Source organism: Syngnathus leptorhynchus, chromosome 2 (genome assembly GCF_054491065.1).
Source record: "Syngnathus leptorhynchus isolate UIUO chromosome 2, UIUO_Slep, whole genome shotgun sequence".
Lineage (NCBI taxonomy): Eukaryota > Metazoa > Chordata > Actinopteri > Syngnathiformes > Syngnathidae > Syngnathus > Syngnathus leptorhynchus.
The window spans coordinates 3,327,588-3,348,054 of record NC_141196.1 but is presented as its reverse complement, the minus strand read 5'-3'; the positions used below and the strand labels follow the sequence as shown (position 1 = coordinate 3,348,054).

Sequence of the window (20,467 nt, the reverse complement as noted above, 5' to 3'; positions counted from 1 at the left end):
CTCGCCTCGCCTTTCCTCTCCATGCCTGGCGTTACCGCATCCGGCCTCATCCTCGGCCGCTCGCCTCGTCCTTGTCTCGTCTTGGGTTTCGCCCTCGTCCTCGGGGCCTTGTTATGGTCATCGTGAACTGCAGGTGAACCGCCGACCGCAGTCTGTGTGTGTGTGTGTGTGTGTGTGTGTGTTGCGCGGTGTGGGTGGGCTGCGGCGGGGATCCGACTTGGCTCCTCCGACTCCCTTTTTTGTCAACCTTCACCCGCTTCCTCCTCCTCCTCCTCCGCGATGTCGTCTCGCCTTCTCATCCTCCTCGCTTTGTCTTTTCACCTATGAACTTGTGTGTTTTCCTTTTACATTGCCCGTCAAAGTTGTGTGTTAAAAGGTACACAGATGGGGCTTGACACTGACCCGTGGTTCGCTTTTAGGAGGTCCCAATAATTTTTATTGCAAAGGTATCTACTTGTCATGGCGGAAATTTGCCTCTAGGGCAATTTTGCACCAAAACAAAACTAGTTTAGCTTACGCAAAACCCAGACTTTAAATCTTGAGACGGCTTTGCGGTGTGAGGAAGAAATTCATCAAACCGAGTGTCCGGGAGAGTTAATAGATTCTTTCCCAAGCTATTTTTTTTCAATGTTTAATAACGTGTAAAAATAACAGACAACGTGGGGACAGACCAAAAGTATCGATTCATGAAAAAAAATCCAATGTCACACATTCTTAGAACACTTTCTGTTTTGTTTTAAGCGCTAAAATGTCCTCCAGATTTTGTAAAACCCTTTTTAAAACGTTTTTTTAGTGATCTATTGTTTTGCAGATTTTCCACAGTTTAGGAACATATCGCTCACATTTAAAAAAAAAAAAAAAAATCCATGTTGGTGTCCCTCTGGGTTCCGTTCTGGGAACCTTAAATATTCAAGTCCCATTCACTCAAATCCGCAATGGATGGGTCAACTTCCAACAGATGTGGCGGAAAATGGCTGCGGGCGAACCTTGTTTGGTTCTCACCTCGAACACGTGAGGAGGCCGGCAACATCAAACGTTTGCGGCTCGTAAAAACGCAAGGTAGCGATGTCAGCGTCGAATAACGCATCATGACATCAGCCAACAAAAACGATGAGACATCAAACAGATGTGTTTCAGAGAAGTCAAACATCTGTACCTGCGTTGTTAGCAGGGTTGCTAGTCACACTCTGTACAGATACTTGTGTCCAAAAAATACTTAAAAGTAAGACTCCTTATAAAAGTGTCATTTCAGCGCCATTTCACAACTCGTACGATGAACGCGTGTTGTTTCCTGTTGTCCAGCATTTTCCACGCCATGTTCCTCTCAGTCTTGGTGTTAAATGGCGGACAGGAATGCTTGCTGGGAAAAAGCTGTATAATTTAACAAGATTGTTAATCACGGGATTGTTGCGGCGTGAAGTCAGAGCGTGGCCCGGGCCCGCCGCTGCGCCTCACTCACCTCTTCCTCTGGGTCATCCCGAACCCCAGACTTCAAGAATGCCCGCTAAATAAAGATCACAGGAATGACGCCACTGACTCCATCCTGCCCCAAAAAAAAAAAAGATACCGCAATCCTGGAAATTTCCCATGTCCTGACCTTCGCCCCTTTGACGCCGGTTATGGAACAATCAAGCCGGGGACGGCTTTATTCTGAAGGGACTTTTAAAAGAAAAGTACTGCAAATGAACAGAATGTCAAACACACAGGTCAACTTCCTGCGTGGGACAGGAAGTCACGCAAGGTGACTAAAAGCATCCTGCTTTTCATGATTTTCCAACCAATTAAACGGCAGCACAGTCACCACATCACGGCTGTGGGAGCTGGAACCTTTTTTATTTCACACACACACAGGCAATGGTGGAATGTAACAATATTAATACTGTTGTTACTGGCTAAATCTAGCTCAACACTTTACGGCTTACATTTGAAAATTGGAAGAAAAAAAAGAATATTCTATTCCATCAAAATACATATCTTTTTTTTTAAATCTTCAAAAGTCTATTTTCTGTTTTTACTTTAGTAAGGAGCTGAATCAGTACTTTAAAAAACACAGCTGCACCACAGTAATGTGCTGAAACACCATTAACAATTCCTATCAGTAATTACGTTTAATGAGTAATTTAAATGTAAGAGTATTTACCTAAAAAAAATATAGGAATTTTTAATGTGCATATGTCGGTCATTGTGTGTTCACACTTGCACAATCTAAGCCGTGTTGTAAACTTTGTGTCGTGCTGTGATGATTGCTCTATAAAAGTGAGTCGTTAAAAACACTCATCGTTGTTTGTCACGTACATTTTCCTAGTGAGAAATACGTGGGGTATTTCCTACAACTGCTATACAGAGAATCACCGCGAGAGGGCGCACGCTTGCCTTCGTTGTGTTGCTTCCATTAGTCATGTGAACCGAAGAAGAAATGCAATTAATTTTTATGGGGGAACACACTTTCCGACAGGTAAGCAAACATTGTTACGTATATCCAAACATGACAAAATTATTTAGATCTTCAGAAATAAGAACGAAGTTTGTGGTGTTTTTACGAGTTTTACATCAAGAAAGAGCGAAATGTTTTGCCTCCGGTTGCGAGCATTAATCAAGCCATATGTGGCGCAGCCGTGACACGTTAGTTCGAAGTGATGTTTCGAATCATTAAAAATACGAAAAAGACGCCGTTAAATTTTAGGTGATGTATGGCTTTTAAATTGTCGATTACTGTATTTGTGATGTTTTAAATACAAAAGTGAAACTTAAAAAAAAATCCTCAGTACAGGAGACTTAGAGATGCTTAATTAGGCAATGATAAACAAATGAAGTTTTAAATTGGAGTTTTGAAATGACTAGCTCTATAAGTATTTTTCCCAATGAACAAATTGAAAATTGTTTTGGAACACGAGTTGCTTTTTCATAATTGTAACATAGCAGCTCAACATTAGCCTTTTGTCATAAATACTAGACAAACACATACTGATGACTTTATGACCTGTGATGTAATCAATTTATCAAAGATTTTAAGGGCCACAACGCATGATTGTGTCCTGTGTTAAAAATCAACCAACAATGTATCATTGCTTTTGTAGTGACCACTGATTGCATCGGCAGTTTCTGGCCATGTGGATTATGTGAGACCGGACAGGGAGAAATTGCTGCAAGAATGGCGACTGTATATTTTAAACAAGCCAAGAATGTCTCGCCCTGGGTGTCATTCATGCTTGGACTGTCACGATGCATTGTGGGATACATTGAGGGCACTATATCGAGGATAACCCATACTCACTAAACATTCCAACAGCACTACTACATGGCAAACTCATTCTATAGGGCACTGTAGATATATATATATAGCGGATAGGGAGTGATTCCCAACTCAGCCTAAATGTTTGGAGCCATAACGGCGCCTCAAAGAGTTGGGAAAGCCGCCAGCGCCATGATGCCATTTCCTGTTCGCTGCACTTTTCTTTTAATTTGCTCGTCTGCATTTTTTTTTTTATAACTGACTTTAGTGTGTGTGTGTGTGTGTGTGTGTGTGTGTGTGTGTGTGTGTTTAGGCACAGCAGCTGTAAGACTACAAGGACCATTGTGACTTCGATGTCCCCCCCCCCACACACACACACACACTGTGAGTGTCAAGACCCCTACACACACAACCACACGTTTAATTGATATAAGGTTTAATAGTAAACGTAGTGTGTGTGTGGTCACCTTGAAGTACCCACATGCACCCACGCACACCCACGCACACACACACTTTGATGTGGCACACAGGCCTCTCAGTGGTCTTTGGCAGTGGTCCAGGAGCCAATCAGAGCTCTCGGTCAATTAAAGGAGGCAGGTTAAATATGAGTGTGTGTTAAACTAGAGTAAAAGCACTTCTATTCAAATGACAATCACAAAGACGGTAAAAAAAATGACTCGCCTTATTTTTCTGTTTAATGTCTCTAAACTATTTGTTGGAAAAAAAACAACTCTTCCCACAAATGTGCAAATTTCAGTAGTAGCTACCATTGTCAGACTTCTGATGTGTAAAATTTTGTTGAACAAAATTATTCCTCGAGGAACAAATCCTGCGCTTTCTCGTCTCTACTTACAATACAATATAACTTTATTTATAGCGCGCATAACATACAACTAAACTGTATTTAACATTTACAACTTTTACAGTAGCACATAAATGGTCCAACGATAGAATTAGGTCATTCTTTTGGATACCACTAGAGGGAGTCTGTGTCCCACTCATAGTGTTCGTATCCCTAGTTTAAGCTATTATTGGACAATCCTAAACATACTTGAAACGTTCCACAACCACGAGTTTGGTGTAAACGTCGCGTTTTTCCCCTTCATTTTTGGTCCACTGGCACCACGTCCAGGTGAAAGGAGTCCTCCAGACCACGTTAAGCGGCAGGGGCGGCGCTTTTGTTACACTTTCAAGAGCGCACCCAGTTAATTTTTTACAGGCCGCCAACAATATAGTCTTTCTTCCTGCGAGGAATGGGAGCCATATGGAGGCGCCGTTACTGTACCTGCGCCCTCGCACAGACGCCACATTGTACTGTACAATGGCGACGGGGGAACAGGATGGCGCAGGAAGCGGGGCTTTTGTGTGCGTGGGTGTGTGATGTTCAGTTTAGCACCTTTTTTCCAAAGTGATTTGTTCGTCTTGTCGGGCTGATGTGAAAAGCGCACGCGGGCCTCCCGCCGGCTTGGAACCCGATGATGAAAGCGCAGGAGGAGGGACGTGACGCGCCCAACTTGTGATAATAAGGTGCTACTTTACGGCCGCGGCGAGGGTCAAAGGTGCTGAGAGGGGGATTTAGTGACTGGCTAATGCTCAGCTAATCAATATTTTTTTATTGGCGTCGTAAATGAAAGGGCGTCGCGTCAAAAGCGGGTGTACATTCATGACGCATCGCTGGATTGAAATCTATTTGTTTTGCCGCTCGAGTCCAAATATGACATCATCTTTTTATGACTCCAAAAGTCCCGCTCGCTCGCCGGCCGCCGTGGCAACTAAGTGCCGTCACCGTATGATGGATGGACGCTGCAGACAGACGCGGCGGGGCCGGGTGGGAGGGGGGGGGACACTTTTGGGCGCGCCAAGCTCGCTCCTCAGGGATCGCAACGCTGCGGTGACATCAGCGGCGTAGCGGCAAAGGTTAATGGGCGACAACGAAGCAAGTGGCGTTTTCTTTGGCCAGGTCATGTGACTTGGGGACATGGTCCGGGCCGGACTTACGTTCAAATAAGAATTCACAAATCTGGTTCATCAGAAACAACCTTTTGTTATTCCATTACTCACCTATTTGTCGATTTTTACGCTCAGACCATAGAGATAAATATGAATTTCCGTTATCCCCCCCCCCCCCCCCCCCATTTGAAGTCAAGGTAACACGGGTGAATCAACTCCAAATGCGATGATGTCATGTCACGTCTGCTATCTTCCCATCTTTGCTTTCCCTCCTGCGGACGCTTCGCTCGCGTAGCAAAGGAGAGAGGCGCGGCCTGTTGTGTCTTCCGCGCACATGTGGAAATATGTTTGTGATTAACGTTGGTCATCATTCATGGTCGCATGCTGCTGGTGTTTTGTGTCCACACACACACACACACACACACACACACACACACACACACACACACACACACACACACACACACACACACACACACACACACACACACACACACACAGTCATGACAGAAGAAGTCTAATTCTTCGGTGCTCACCACAAACGGCGATTTTGCGTGTGTGAGTTCCTCGTTCTCACAATGTTGAATTTTATTGCCATTTGTTTTTCAGTTTTCAAACCTTTCCCACACTTTTGGGCTCTTTTCTCAGCGCGCGGCTCTAAACTCGCCGGCGGTCCTAATGACCTGGCGACGAAGGACGTCGAGCGCACGCGGCCCGGCGTCTGGCGGCAGATGCCGTCAAACGCCGGACGTTGCTCTCCGGCATGCGAGCGTCACGCTTGATGATTGAGTCCATTTGTTGTCCGCGGCGGCGCAGGAAGGAGCGAGCGCCTTGGCCCCGCGGCCTTGGACGGAGGAGAGGGAGGAATGCGCGAGGAAATGAGAAAAGAACTCTTGAGATGAAAGTCGCGAGAGCAAACATGATTTTGGACAGGCCGCCTCCTCGTCTTCCCACCTGGATTAAGACGGAGAGTTCACCATCCAAATCACTTCATCACTCCGAGCTTCAACGGCAGCTTGGAAAATGTCAAATATGAAAGACAAAAGTTCTCATTTCCTCCCGAACGGGCTTGTCGGCGTCTCACGCGGAATGCTAATGATTCGTTTGAGCCTCGGGGAGGGGCGGAAGGGGAGGAGGGGGGGGCGGGGGGTTCAATAGCCGCATTCAAAGGTTTCATAAAGGAAGGCTCAACTTGATTCTTTGACCTCTTTTGATACCTCACTGATGTCATGTGACCTAACCAAGGACCTCAATCGTGTCCTCTTTGTCCGTCTCCTCCCGCTCGGTCCTCTCCTTTCATTTCCTCCTCCTCGGTCGCGGTGAAAATCAACATCAGACAGACGCGCGCAAAACAAAACTTTGGCAAAAGTGTTTATGCTCCCCCCCCCCCCTCTTGTCTCCCAACAGGATCCACATGTTCCTTTGAGTCGTTCCCACGTGGGGAAGGCGTGCCACGCTACGCTTCCACCCCGTGTCAGGTCAGCACTTTCACTCTTTCCATCCACTTGATTGAGATGTCTCACTCACTCACACAAACACACGCACACAACACATTTGCGATTCCAGCAGCCGTCAGCTACTGTGTAGCGCGCCCTCGCCGAGAATGTTCGTACACGATGCGCACGGAAGGGGGCAGCCGTCCATCTCGTAAAAATAGAAGCGTAGATAGAGGTGTAATTACACTGTCCGTCTTAGACGTGTGTCAAATGGTCAAGCGGGACACAAGAAATGAGTCAGCGTGGCATCCGAGGCCACGTTGGGAAAGAGGGCGGGCGCCATTTTGTTAGGTTATCCCCTATGAGGTCAGGTGTCCTCAAAAACACCTTAGTTGAGCTTAAGAAAGTTCAATTTGCTAAATTAAAACGGTCGGGTCAAAAATAACTCAAATGGGGTCAATAATGGTCCGAGACAAATTTGGGGGTTTTCCAAGTTGGGTTGTTTTGTTGGTTATTCATTTGACCCAATTTGGAGGTTAAAATGGATTTTTAGTAAACGTTTTGAGTTCAATAAATAACCCCCAAAGTCAACCCATAGAAAAAAAATCATCTTCAGCATCATGGTTGACACTCTAAAAACCGTTTGGTCAAAAGTAACCCCAATTTGCGTCAATAATGGCCCGACCCAACTTTTTTTTTAACCTCAAAAGTCAGGTTGTTTTTGACAAACATTTTGCATTAAATCAATAACCCCCCAAAATTTTGGTCTGTCCCTTTTGGAGCAAAGTTGGGTTATTTTTGACCCGACTCTTTTTATTCCACGCTGCCGCAGTCATGGTCAGAAGAACTTGTAAAAATCCCTGCGTAGTGATTAGGGAGTCGGGAATGATGGACGATTTCAAACGCAGTCTCGCACTACGCGGGGATTTTTCGTTGACTTTTTAGCGAAGATTCGTTGCTTCCTGGTAGAGCCGCCGCCACCACTACTACCACCACCAACCACCTCCTCCTCCTTCTCTTCGTCCTCGCCGACTCCCCTATGTTACGACCGCAGATTTCTCCGGGAACAAGAGGCCATTCAAAACTCATCAAGCATTTACAGAGCCAAGGCCCTCAAGATGACTCTCAATATTTCCCAGCGTGCTTCACTCCACGCCAGCACGCAGACGTTTTGGGGAGCTGCGACGTGTCCGAGCAGGAGTGTTTGATGGCGGCGGCGGCTGCGGCGCTCTTTGTTTTGACAACTTCCCCAATCAGCGGCCTGTTTGTTGTCGGCCGTTCCCGCGGCAACGCGCCGAGGGTCGCGCTGGCCGGCGGTATCAATCAGAAGTTATTGGATGGCACGCGCTTCAAAGATGCGCTGCTGCCTTGCGTTACCATGGGAACTGGCAAGATGAATTCGTGGAGGGAACATCGGCAAATGGTTTGGAAAAGGGTTGTAAGGATCTGTCAGTGGGTGGGATGGGGGAGGGATCTTTTCAACCTCTCTCATGGTCGACAACCCCCCCCCCCCCCCCCCCCGCCCTGCTCCTCCTTAAAATGGTTTTTCTGTCCCCTCTTTGAGGAAGCCACCAAAACCTCCGCTCAGTCGGCGTAATTATGGGCAACTCGGTCTGTGGGGCATCTTTATAAATCAGCCAAAGCACGAAATATTCCAGGCGACATCTCGTAAACAACAACGCTCGGTTCCGTTCAAACTACGGCTTTGATGGTTTCATGAGCGCCATCTGTCTTCCCTCCCGGGACATGACGCAACACGTCGGCTTGCGGCTGGAAGTTGACGACCCAGAAGTTGTGTCTTCTCATCCTGGACGGCTCCGTTCCACTTATGTCGCTCGCAGAATGGAAACTCAAGCAAAGCCCCCCGATTACGGCCCGATAAGCCGGACAAAGGGTCGCGATGTAATGGCGGGCATTACGCGCCGCTGATAGCATTGAGCGCCGTCAATGGAGACCCGGAGAAAGGACGATAGGAGGGGCTCGGGTTTCTCGCCTTTTCATGAGATGGCAGCGTTTCACGGGCCAACATGGTGAAATCATTAAGCGGTGGCGAATCCTCACTCCTGTTTTTCTAGCTCTCGCCCGTAAATGTCGCCGTTGAATCACCGCGCCGAGCAGGTGCCGCGCGCACCTCAAAACCAACAGGGAATGTTTGCACGGGCCGCCGAGCCATCCATCAGAAGGGGCGTGACTGACAGGGTGCGAAAGGCGCGCGCTCGCTGGCTGGCCTTGTTTTCACGGGGCCCGTCGGAGGAAATGGCCGAGGGTTGCAGACGGGCTAATGAGAGGCGTCGCGCTCTTGATTGGGAGGCCGCGAGCCATCAAATGAAGCGTAGCGCCTCTTCTTGCACTGACGCGTGTCCCCCCCACCCGCTCGCCGCTTTCGCAACCGCTCTCAAGGCTGCGAGCGGGAACGATCTTCACGACCATTTTTTTCCATCGCCCGCCACTCATTAAAACCAACTTTGGCCGCGTACGAGTCAAGAAAAGCAATAGTTGTCATCCAATTTCACTTATAGTCCCTATAAAGTGAAAATACCGTAAATGTCTTGTAAATTTGACGTATCACAGAGACAAATGTTGTTAACAAACCTGCCAAATTTTAGTGTAGAAGAAAAGACGAGGCGAGACGACGAGGCGCTCTAAAACTCTATCTATGGCAGTGACGGATATTGACAAGCACAACCAGGAAATGCTCAGAGAAGAGCGAACCTGCGCATCCACCTGTTTTTGCTATAATAATGATTCAAGCGCCGACACGTCAAGGCTGGCTGTCACATGATTTGGCTAACGTGTAACCTCATGCTAAGGAAGGTGGTTTTTTTTGGGGGGTGGCATAACGTCCGCGGTAGTTGCTTAGTTTCCACAGCGAGTTGCATCAGACGGGGCCAGCCTTTTCCTCGATCCGCGTACCACACACGCGCACAGTTGTGAATGGATGAATGGTGGAAAACAGATGATCGGCATCAAGGGTCTGAGAAAGCTGTCTGGTGCGCCCACACACACACACACACACACACACACACACACACACACACACACACACACACACACACACACACACACACAGATTCACAACACAGAGAGACGCAGATAAACCTGCTCTTTCTCTTATCTGAAAACAGAAGGGGAAAAGGAAGACGGGATTCTCTTACAGCGTGGAGACAGTTCTTATCTCCGAGCTCCTTTTAAGCGCCTCGCTGTCTCCCCTGTCTCCGCCCTCGGTGTCCCCCACTCACCCTCCCCGTCTCCCGCTGTGTCCCAGCGTTGTTCTTGGCCTCTCTGGTTACTGTTAAAAGGCCCGAAGAAAGGACGGGCAGAAAAGGAGGGAAGGGAACCATGACGGCAGACAAAAGAGACCACTTAAAACTTCCCCAAGAAGTTGGTGAGTGTGTTTGCAAGGGCCCACAAGCTTAGGCCTCCCTCCTCTCGGGGTGTCCCTCGTCACCTTCGTCTTCTTTATCTCCGCCAAGCATTGCCGGAAGATTTACTATATTAAAAAATAATTAATAAAAAAAAAACCACCCATTGCGGCAGGTAACCCAAACAAACATCCGTGTTGACGCTGATGACGTTTATGGTCCTTCTAGGACCTTTAATGGGATGCTCGCTGGGGGGGCAGCGCTCAGGCCGCCATCTTGGCGTCGCCGCGGTCGGGACGTTTTGATGCGTAGACACACACACACACACGCACACACACACACACACACACACAAAGTGTGTTGGTGTGCAAAGCGCCTCCCGCTATGTACAGTAAAGAAAGCGCATAGAGCCCACTAATGATCCCCTCCAGGCTTCGTGGTGCCAGTTAACACCAACACATGTCTGAGGTCACACACACACACACACACACACACACACACACACACACACACACACACACATTCACGCACACACACGCTCGGGGGGGAACCGGAACACCAAATCCTGCTAATACGCATTCCGACATATAGCAACATTGAAAAGAGGTGAAGGGTCAGAGCCGTTGGCACCTTGTATAGGCTTTTACAGCCACACACACGCACACACACACGGCAAGACTTTCTCCTCTTAATCTCATTTGCAAGTTTCCTTGAACACACACGCACCTGTAAGCTAGGTTTTAATAGCAGTGTTTGCTGTCAGTAGCGTGTCCAAGGCCTCGTTTTACGGCTCTGTTCCCACACGGCACCGCCGCGGGCCCACTACTCTTTATCACCTCATCCGTCTGACTCGGAGGTAGACGTTATCGACTTCCGAAGGTTATCGACCGTCAATTAAAGTCTGATTTTTTTTTTTTTTCTTTTCCGACGCTGTCGTCGCCTCCACACGCGGCCGCTTGGCGCTGGCCTAGCGTGAAATTTTTGTTTTCTGCTCCTGCGTTAGCGTAGCGACCACCAAAAAGCCGGAGACTTTAGCCAGAGTCTGTGTCGTGCGGTGCAAACGGTTTGGGCGATTCCGGGAGAGTTTATTCGTGTCACGAGGGGGCGTCCCTGGCTTGATCTTTTAATCAACTCGTGACACGGCTGGAGCTTTACTTTCTTGGCCCCTGCGTCGTCTTCACAATATATCCGCCGTATCCCCCCCCCCCCCCCCCTTCTCCTTTCACTAGACTATGAAATCATCCCGTGTCAGGGCCCGCCGCCGTCTCTGCTTTACAAATCGCGAGCGGCCGCTGGCTCGCCGCGGCGGTTGCGCCCGCCAGCTGGAACGACGTATGCGGAGAGTAGGAAAAAGGCAGGCGAGGCGCACGTACGGTTGGATGACAGACCGAGCGGGACCATGAAAGGGGGAGCTCAAACGAGAAGGAGGGAAGGTCCAGTTTGGAAGGTTGGCGAGGGGGCACGCATATGAATTTCGCCGGCTGGGAAAAAGTTGTGTGGAAAGCGTTTTTATGGCGGCGGCGGTGGAGAGTAGAATGTGTTCAAGGAACTGCTGGGGGAGGGTCAGGGAAAGGTCCAGAGCTTCATAAACGCCCCCCCCCCACCCCACTCTTCCTGTGCCGAGACGCACTCCTGGCTTCTGTTTGCCAAAGACAAACGTCACATCGTCTTCTGCTCCGTGTCAAACCGATACGACGTAATCGGTTTTTTGAGTTGCTGACGAGCGAGATTCAGATACACCGCCGCTTTTGGGGAGGAGGGGGCAGGGGTGGGTAACGGCTAACGCTCGCGCTAGTGGGCAAGAAGACCTGCAGTCACCATTTATCAAACTCAAATAGAAAAAGAAAACACAGTCAAGGAGCTGCTATAGGCCACAGCTCACACTTTAACACTCACACAAACCAGACTCCTTTATTATGTTTGTATAAAATACAGTGTTCTTGAATTTTTTTTTTTTCGTTTTGCTCGCTCGCTGGGGTGACAGCACCGAGCATCATTTTTGTTGTGTTACACTTCCCTGAGCGACAACAAAATAAGAAGGACAAAGCGAGGAAAGTCGAAGATGAATATCGGCCTTTTTTGGGATGTTTCTTACCTGTGTGTGTGTTTGTCTGTGAGACGATTTCTTGTTTCTCTCGCGGCTACAGGTGGTGACGTGCAGGAAGTGAGTGATTCCCGTCAGCCTGTTCTACTTGGCTGGACTTCCAGGCTGGATCACATGTAAGTAGTTTTTTTTTTTTTTTTTTTAAAGTCTTCATTCTTTCACCTTCCTGTCATGCAATGAGTCATTTCATGGTAAAATTAAACGAATGCTCCGGATGTTTTTTTTAGACAAATGGAAGTGCATTTACTTGGGTCAGATACATTTGAATGAGTCTGTTGTGTTAAAAATGAATCGTTAGAATGCTTTGGCGCAGAAGGAACGAGTAAAGGTGGACAGATTCACTTAGCTTAGTCGGCTATTTTTTTTCTACTATTACTGCATCAGAGAAGGAATTTGGGAAGCTTATGTAAGCACACTTATTTGCTTTTAGTTTTAAAAGTTTTGTAACAGTTTAATTACATTTTATTGGTGAGCCTGCTTAGGTCTCCCCCCTCCCCCCTTGCTTGTTCTTAATTATGTGTCCTCGTGATTTCCTCTCGTGCTTCACCTTCACCTCCGATGCGTCCGATTGCGCACACGTTGTCGATGTCACGTTGTCTCCTATCGAGGGACGCGCGCTCTGGTCTCATCCTGGAGAAAACTGGGGGTGGGGGTGGGAGGGCCGATTTTCCTCCAGTCGCCGCGCACGCACACCAGACATCTGCGCGGCAGATTTTGATTGTTTCTTTTTGGAGTTGCGCTTTCATCCCGCTCCTCGTCATCTGAGGAACATCAAGCGGCGGTTCATGGAAATGTCAGCGGGGGTGCGGGGCAGCCGAATCGGCGGTGGCGGCGCGAGGGCCAGCTACTGACCACTGTTTTACACATTTCCAGCCAAGCGTGTTTAAAAACAAAACAACAACCTGATTTTCTTGGGGTTGATTCATTAATTGCGTAGGCAAAATGTACATTTTGACATTGCGACAACGAGGCGCTCTAAAGCATCCGCGACAACCTAGAGGACTTTAACATTTTAATTTCAACTCCCCGTGATACCCTTGCACTTGCGACATACGGTGAGTCACTCAAGGAACATTTTCAGGGATAGTCTAAAACAATCATATCAGATAAATGCTATGAATCATCAAATTCCCAAGCACATGGAGAGGAAGCGTACGAAACTTAAAATGTTGGTGTGATTGTTTTGATATTGCCAGATTGAGGTTGGCACACAGGTTTTGATATAGTTCGATCACTTTTAGCTCGCTAGCTAATATAGATCGATCACTGTGACGTCAAGTTTATTCATCGAGCATCGTCGCTCGCTAGCTAGCTACGATGGCTAGCTAGCGAGATGTCACAAATGTCCACGGTTGCGTCCTACCCAGTCCTCCGCCCCGGCACGTTTTGAGCAATTATGTAAACATCGTTCAAACGCCGCGTAATCCAGTCAACCAGAACAAGATCAAATCAAAATCCCTTCCAAATAAAAGCGCCGCCGCCGCCGCCGAGGTGACGCACAATGCGAGGCGTTGGAAATGACGTAAGCGTGACAAAGGCGCGTTCCAACGGCGCGGCAGTTGAGGTCAGCGCGAGATTTACTGCTCGGCGAAGAGGCGCGACAACAAACATACACGAAAGGGGCTGTGTGTCGCCGCTGAAAGATACCCTTTGTTCTCACGCCGGGGGAAACGTTATGGCTGCAATTAAGACATTATCCGTGTCCACCAATTATCTCCTAATCATCACCCAGAGTGTCGCGCAATGGCTTCCAGGCCCCGACGGCGGCTTTTCGAGCGCATTGATGTCAAACCACTTCCTTCGCTACCTTTATCATTATTATTACGCCTCCTTTTTTTTGTGTGTAAATACGTCGACCGCAATCCCAGCTCACGGCATTTCAAAAACAATTGAAGCCATCTTACAACTCGAAGGCGGTGTTTTAGAAACAATTAAAATTCATAAGTGTCACACAAGAAAGTTTTCCCGTCCGTCTTCGGCGCTTCGTGCGACGCTGTTCCTAATGTTAGGAATTGACACGAGGAGCGAATAAAGCCGCAGTTGTGTTCCATGAATTGTTGCAAGACTTTGGCAAATTCCGACTGTTTGTGATTTGGGCTCTTAGTAGAAGGTACTGATTTGCTCGAGGCACCACTGCCAGCTTGGTGGGCGAAACCACCATCTGATTTCAGTGTGCCCTCCGTGTCGCCGATTAATCGAGTCCAAGCCGTAACCCGTTGCCGGCTCCAAAGCGTGACGTGAACTTGACCAGAAAGCCGTGCGCCCGGCGACGGCTCACACGCCACCGTTATCCAAGCGCAGGTCAAAGTTCACAGGTTAACTAAGGGGACTCAGAAACTGAAGGGGACGGAGAGGGGGGGGTGGTCTGGTGGCGGATGCGGTTGTGGGGGTTGAGGGGGGGGTGAAATTTGCATCTGGCCACCAGATGGTTTGTGAGTCATCCTCGGGTTAGATGTGCGCACACACACACACACACACACACACACACACACACACACACACACACACACACACACACACACACAGCATATAGAAGAGCACTTCTTGGCTTCCCCCGCTGAGACGAGATCATTCCCAGCTTGGGTCGATCCAGGGGTAAACTTGACACCTGACGCACACACACACACACACACACACCAGGCAAACAGGACTGTACACATCCTCAACATGAGTGCACCAAACAAGCGCACTTGAACAAGGGATGGGCAATTTTCTAGATATTCCACGATAGTTTCAGCAAAACCCCTGACGCCTAATGTAAAACGTTATCGTGCAGGTGTTCACTTTTTCTTTTGGAAAAATCCCTTTTTTATAAAACAAAACAATGATAAGACGTGATGCGGACGTGCGTGCCCGCGGTAAACACAGCGATGAGTCCTCCCCACCTGCCGATGACCCCCCGTGACATCATCTCCCCCTCGCACACCGATAAACGACTTGCACGAGCCCTGAACTCGTCTGGCAGCTGACGGTGAGAAGCCAAAGATAAAATGTCGCAGATCATATCTGATCGCATACGTGCACGAGCACTTGCAGATTGTGTGCGTGTGCGTGTGTGTGCGTGTGCGTGTGTGTGTGTGTGTGTGTGTGTGTGTGTGTGCGTGGGCTCCAGAGGTCACAACCTTTGATGTTTTCCTGGAAATCTTGCGTAACTTGGGATGTTTTGGCGAGTCGGTGCCAATGCAGTGTGTGCGTGCGTGCATGTGTGTTGCCTTCCTGACACACATTTGCAGATGTTTGTGTGGTTATGTTGTTTTGATGTCGTCCACATTTTTCGACTGCTTTTGGTTTGTTGGAGTGAAGTCGTGCATGACTTTTGGCTTTGTGGACAAACAAGTCAGCTGTTAATCACCAACGAGTTGCGTGTATGTTTTTGTCAGTTCCATGTTTGTGCGTATGTGCGTTTGTGGCCAAATTTAAAGTGTGAGAAAACATGTCCCCTTAATGATAATAAATCAAACATCCATTCTTGAAATGAACTCGGTCACTGCTGGGGAGGTGAAATTCAGCGTTGTAGTCCATTGTCATGACTAGCGGCTTCCTCACGGCGTCGTCGAGTCACTTTGGATTTGAGAACACTACAGAAAAGTGGAGCTGCCGGAGTAAAAATATTAGTATGATTAAATATCGTATTTTTATGATGTACATTCAAACAAATTACAATATAGTAACTGTAGTTGAGGTAAAGTGCTTCAGGATTGATGATAAAAAAAAAAAACTTTTTCTACCTTCCAGGATCTGAGATCTAAGATGAAGTTAAAAAATGCATCTGTTCTCACCTGGACATGAACATTAGTGTCTCGTCGGCGTAACTGAAAGTTGACAGCACGATGAAAAGCTAAAAAGCACTGGGCCTAAAATGGAACCCTGTGGGACACCCCGTATAATATGGCAACTTGTTATAAGTCGGAGAAATGTAGTCATCTCACACTTCAATATTAGGTACGTTTACGCATGGCATAAAGAAATAACGTGTTGCAGTCGCATTCCTCATTCATGTTTTCAGTTTGATTCCGTCTATTATTTACCTGCTCAAGTATGTCCATGTGCTTGTAAAACACACATGCCAGAGCTTTGAAAGGCCGCCTCACCTTGCCAATAAGGGGAGCCGCAGGGTTTGGAGCAGCAACAAGCGCAGGTGTTTCCGAGGTAAAAGAACGGTCGCCATCTTTTTCGAATTGCGCAGGATTTATATCGTTTTATTTACATGGCCAATTGCGAGACGCGCCACGATTGCGGGTATAGACGGTTTTGCAAAAGTAGTGTCATTTTGTGTGGTCTTAATGTGTTCTGACAGTTTTATTCTTCTCTTCACTTTCATTGACGTTGCAGTGGATAATATCACATTTTGTTTTTGCTCGCGAGCGGCCGCCGGCCGCCGCCGCTGCAGCTGCTTTGAAGCCCGTGTTTTACACTCTTCTCTTTTTTTTTTTTTATGCGGCAAGGTCGGGATTAGGTGAGCGTTAACGACAACGCCGATGTTACGTAAAATCACACATGCCAACACATAGTTGTGAAAGCGAGTCCTGTGGGGAGTTGAGAGTTGACAAGGTTAATAGGTGAAAACGATTCCGCTTCGCACACACACATGCGCGCAGGCACACGTGCAGGTCGAGTCGAGGTAATGATGACACTGTTGGCGCGATGTTCACGCACAAAACGCACGCACACGTGGGCTCGGGTCAGGCTGAGGCTGAAGTTGAAGATTTGCTTTTCACTTGGAGCCCAGAGAGCAATAAATAAAAAGAACAGACCTTGTAGCAACACACGCGCGCACACACACACACACACACACACACACACACACACACACACACACACACACACACACAAAAAGGACAGTAGGTAACATAAGATGCGGCATTGTGCTCTAAATATAAGAAATGGGCCCATAAAGTTATATAAAACATTTTTGTGGCAATGATTTGACCGCAGTGCAAGGACTGTGTATCACCAAATCAAACCGCAGCATAACTTGTCCTCAGTGGTATAAGCCCGCTGTCACTGTCTGTAAAAAAACACTTGGCAGGGTTCGCGCTGCTAGCATTATTGACGTTAGCATTAGCATCGGTTGTAGTTGTTTACATTGAATGCGCGCTTGCGTTTGGATGGACTTGTATCTCTTGCCACATTTTGAGGACAAAACGTTGCCCTTAATCCAAATTTGGAATTGTGTGTGTGCATGCGTGTGTGTTATAGGGGTTGGTGCAGGTCTCGGAGAAAGGCAGGTCACAAGTTCAGCACCCCGTGTGAAGTTATGGGAGACTTGGTGTGTGTTTGTGTGTGTGTGTTGTGGAAAGTGGGGGTGTGACAATGTGTAAAGGTGCGTTTCGGGTTACAGCTGGCGGCGGGGTTGGGGGGGGGTCGCTTGGACCGAGTGAGAGTTTTGGGGTTGCCGAGAGGCGACGAGGTGAGTTGAGTGTTAGCGGGGCAGGAGCCGCAGAGTCGAGTTTCGGGTCAAAAGGTGTTGCGGAAGAAGCGGAGAAGAAGGAAGCGTGGAAGAAGAGAAAGTGAAGCTCGTTGGGGGTTTGGCAAGGAACGACATCAGGTCTGCGTGTAAGAGTTCAGGCGCGAGTTGTGGCCTACAGCAGCTTCTTCATTTTGCTTGTCAGCGCTCCAGATCCTTATGGAAGGTTTTCCGGGGCAGCCGGAGAGAACAACGAGCCGACTTCTCTCTTTTCCTTTTCCCGTCAGCGATCATCAAACACTTTGCCCTCTGGAAGACCCCCGCACGAGCGTCCTCCAGCCCCCCCCCCCCCCCCCCCCCCTAACTATTCCAGTAATATGGAAGTGTTTATAAGCGCGGGTCTCCCGGCATCTTACAATATTATTGCGCTTGGCTGCGGAGCCGATCAGCCTGGCATGGAGCAAAACGCCGAACGCCACCTGGGCCTTTCTTCTTCGATAGCGTTCCTCAAAAGTCCGAAACTCGGCCCGACCGACACGTAAAAAAAAAGGTGCTTGCGGCGTCAGGAATACTTAAGCGATCGTTTTCGACAAAGGGCGGACGAGACGGACGGAGCCAGGCGATTTAGCCGAGTCGTTGGTCGGGACAGGCCTTTATGATGTGTTTACGGCAGCGGTACCGAGCGAGGCTGGACAGATGTGCGTGCGTGTGCGCACACTCGCCATCATCTCTCAATCAAATGTGTCATTGCGGGGCCGGGGTCAAGAAAAAATCCTCCAGTCAAAAATTCCAAATCTTGGCATGCTCAAGCCTTATTGGAAATCAGTTTATGTGCGTGTGTGCGTGTGTGCGTGTGTGCGTGTGTGTGTGTGTGTGTGTGTGTGTGTGTGTGTGTGTGTGTGTGTGTGTGTGTGTGTGTGTGTGTGTGTGTGTGTGCGTGTGTGTGTGTGTGTGTGTGCGTGTGTGTGTGTGCGTTCCAGCCAGCAAGCCTTGACTTTAGTGCAGACAGATGCTGAATCCATTGATGGAGAATGAAAGCAATAATGTGCACAAACGTTGGCCGCACTCACCGAATAAAGTTGCTCGCCAGGTAGTGTGCCGGCGCGATAGAGAGACATACAGTAGACAGCGAGAGAGCGAGAGAGGGAGGGAGGGAGGTGGGGAGGTGGGGTTGAACGCTGGATAATGACACCTCAAAGACTGAAAAGAACAAAAAACGAGTTTTTATTTTCCTTTGACGCTCAGCTTTTAGTTCCCATCAAACGTTTTTGAATTTTCAAGGTGAGCTCACTAGAGGGAGCCCAAGATGGCGCTCACCTGACACGGCGCGAGACGTGAGCAAGACTGGCGGACGCGGCCGGACACGTGCGGTGGAAGCGCGCAACCTTCACGGAGAGCAAAAAAGAGGAATGTTAACAGTCACGCTTATTTGAGGAATGCAGAAAGCGTGAAATGAAAAAAGGAAAAGCCTTCAGTTACGGGAATCCAACCGAGTGCTGACCGGCTCGTTTTCACCGCAACACAAAGGCGGAGTGTGTGTCTTGTGTTTGCACGACTCGGACTATTTGGCGGCGGCGAGCGGATACATTTCCCCGCTCGTCTTCCCGCTACATGACAGCCGAGGGTTTGAAGGCCCATAAATGCTCCTTGGACGCCGTCCCGTCTAAAAATAAGTGAACGGGTCAAAGATGTGGAGGTTTCCATCGGCTGTCTTGTATCTCTATCAGCTCCACGCTGCTGACACGCGTGTCGAATGGGGCAGAAGTACTCGTCCTCGCTTTTACCAGAAGACGCAAACCCGTGCGTACACCTTGCGCTAGCTAAACTTGCGCTGGGTAACTTGCAGGAGCTAAACCTCCGCTGGCTAATTTGCGCTAACTAAACTTGTGCTAACTTTCTCTAGCCATACCTGCACTGAATAACTTGCGCTAGCTAAACTTGCGCTAGGCTTTCCAATTTGTGTGGCTCACGTCATAATTTGAGTGCCACATATGTATTTGTCGATGACCTTTCACCTTGCGCTAGTCTCGTAAACAAGTTAAATTGCTTTTCCAATTTCTATGTGTGGCTAACATAATCATTTGAGTGCCGCATATTTGTTGATGACCTTTCAAGGTTGAACTTGTGATGATATTGTTGTCGGCTGCCCGTCCTCCGACATGACGCCTGCTCGGTCTGGGGTGAGGAGGTCACAAGTTACAAGATGCTGCCCCCCCCCCCCCACGGGCCGCGTCCAAACCTCTAATCAGGCCTCCTGCGGTCGCCAGAAGCCGTCTGCTGTAAATCAACTCCCTAATCCTCGTGTGCGTCCTCAACTTGACTCCCGTCTCTCCTCTCATCTGTTTGCGATTGCGCTCCGGCCGTAAAACTGCCGCACGCGCGTTTATCCCGACGCGCTCACCTGATCGCCGCACTTGTCCCCGCCGCCGGTCAGGTGGGACTTTTCAACAATATGGCCGTCTTTTAGGTGGCACGCCGGCCCGGTCTCGTTTCTTTTCCTCTGTCCTTGGAGGCTGCAGGTCAGCGCGAGTTCAGGGACTGGATCCCCACCGCAGGACGTTCCAAAACCACAGCTATGACTTTTTTTTTTTTTTTTGTATGTGTTCACGGCTTCCTCGTGATGCATTCAGGAACCCGGAGGAATGCCCGCCTCTGATCTGTTTGCGGGCCCGTTTTTTTGTTCAGATTGATGAGCCGGCTCCGGCCGCGGCGCACACGCGCCCGTGCTGAGTTCTACATTTGCGGGCTTCTATGAATAGCAAAGCTGACCAGAAGCATGCAGCATCCTTGGCCCAGCGCCCAACTTCCACTGAGTATGTTTTGCTTGAGCTCAGCGATACAGACGCTGGCCAAAACAAGTCATCTCGCTACCGCCGGCCACGTGTAGAAGCTGTCTGAGTGTGTGTTTTATCTTCACGTCGTCCCCGAAGGTGACTCATGTGGGGAGACGATTTAGAAAAATGACCCTTCTTTGAC

At 48.7% G+C, this 20,467-nt stretch overlaps 1 protein-coding gene across 6 annotated transcripts in view; it reads left to right on the top strand.

Annotated features, from left to right (window-relative positions):
* The first annotated feature begins 2,407 nt into the window (after positions 1-2,407).
* Positions 2,408-20,467, top strand: part of tkfc (triokinase/FMN cyclase) — a 57,662-nt gene continuing 39,602 nt past the window's right edge. For all 6 annotated transcript variants that reach the window (XM_085905752.1, XM_085905746.1, XM_085905750.1 and 3 more), the window contains exons 1-3: positions 2,408-2,455; positions 6,590-6,660; positions 12,128-12,200. The gene's annotated coding sequence lies outside the window, so the exon portion shown is untranslated. The remainder of the gene's footprint in view (positions 2,456-6,589; positions 6,661-12,127; positions 12,201-20,467) is intronic.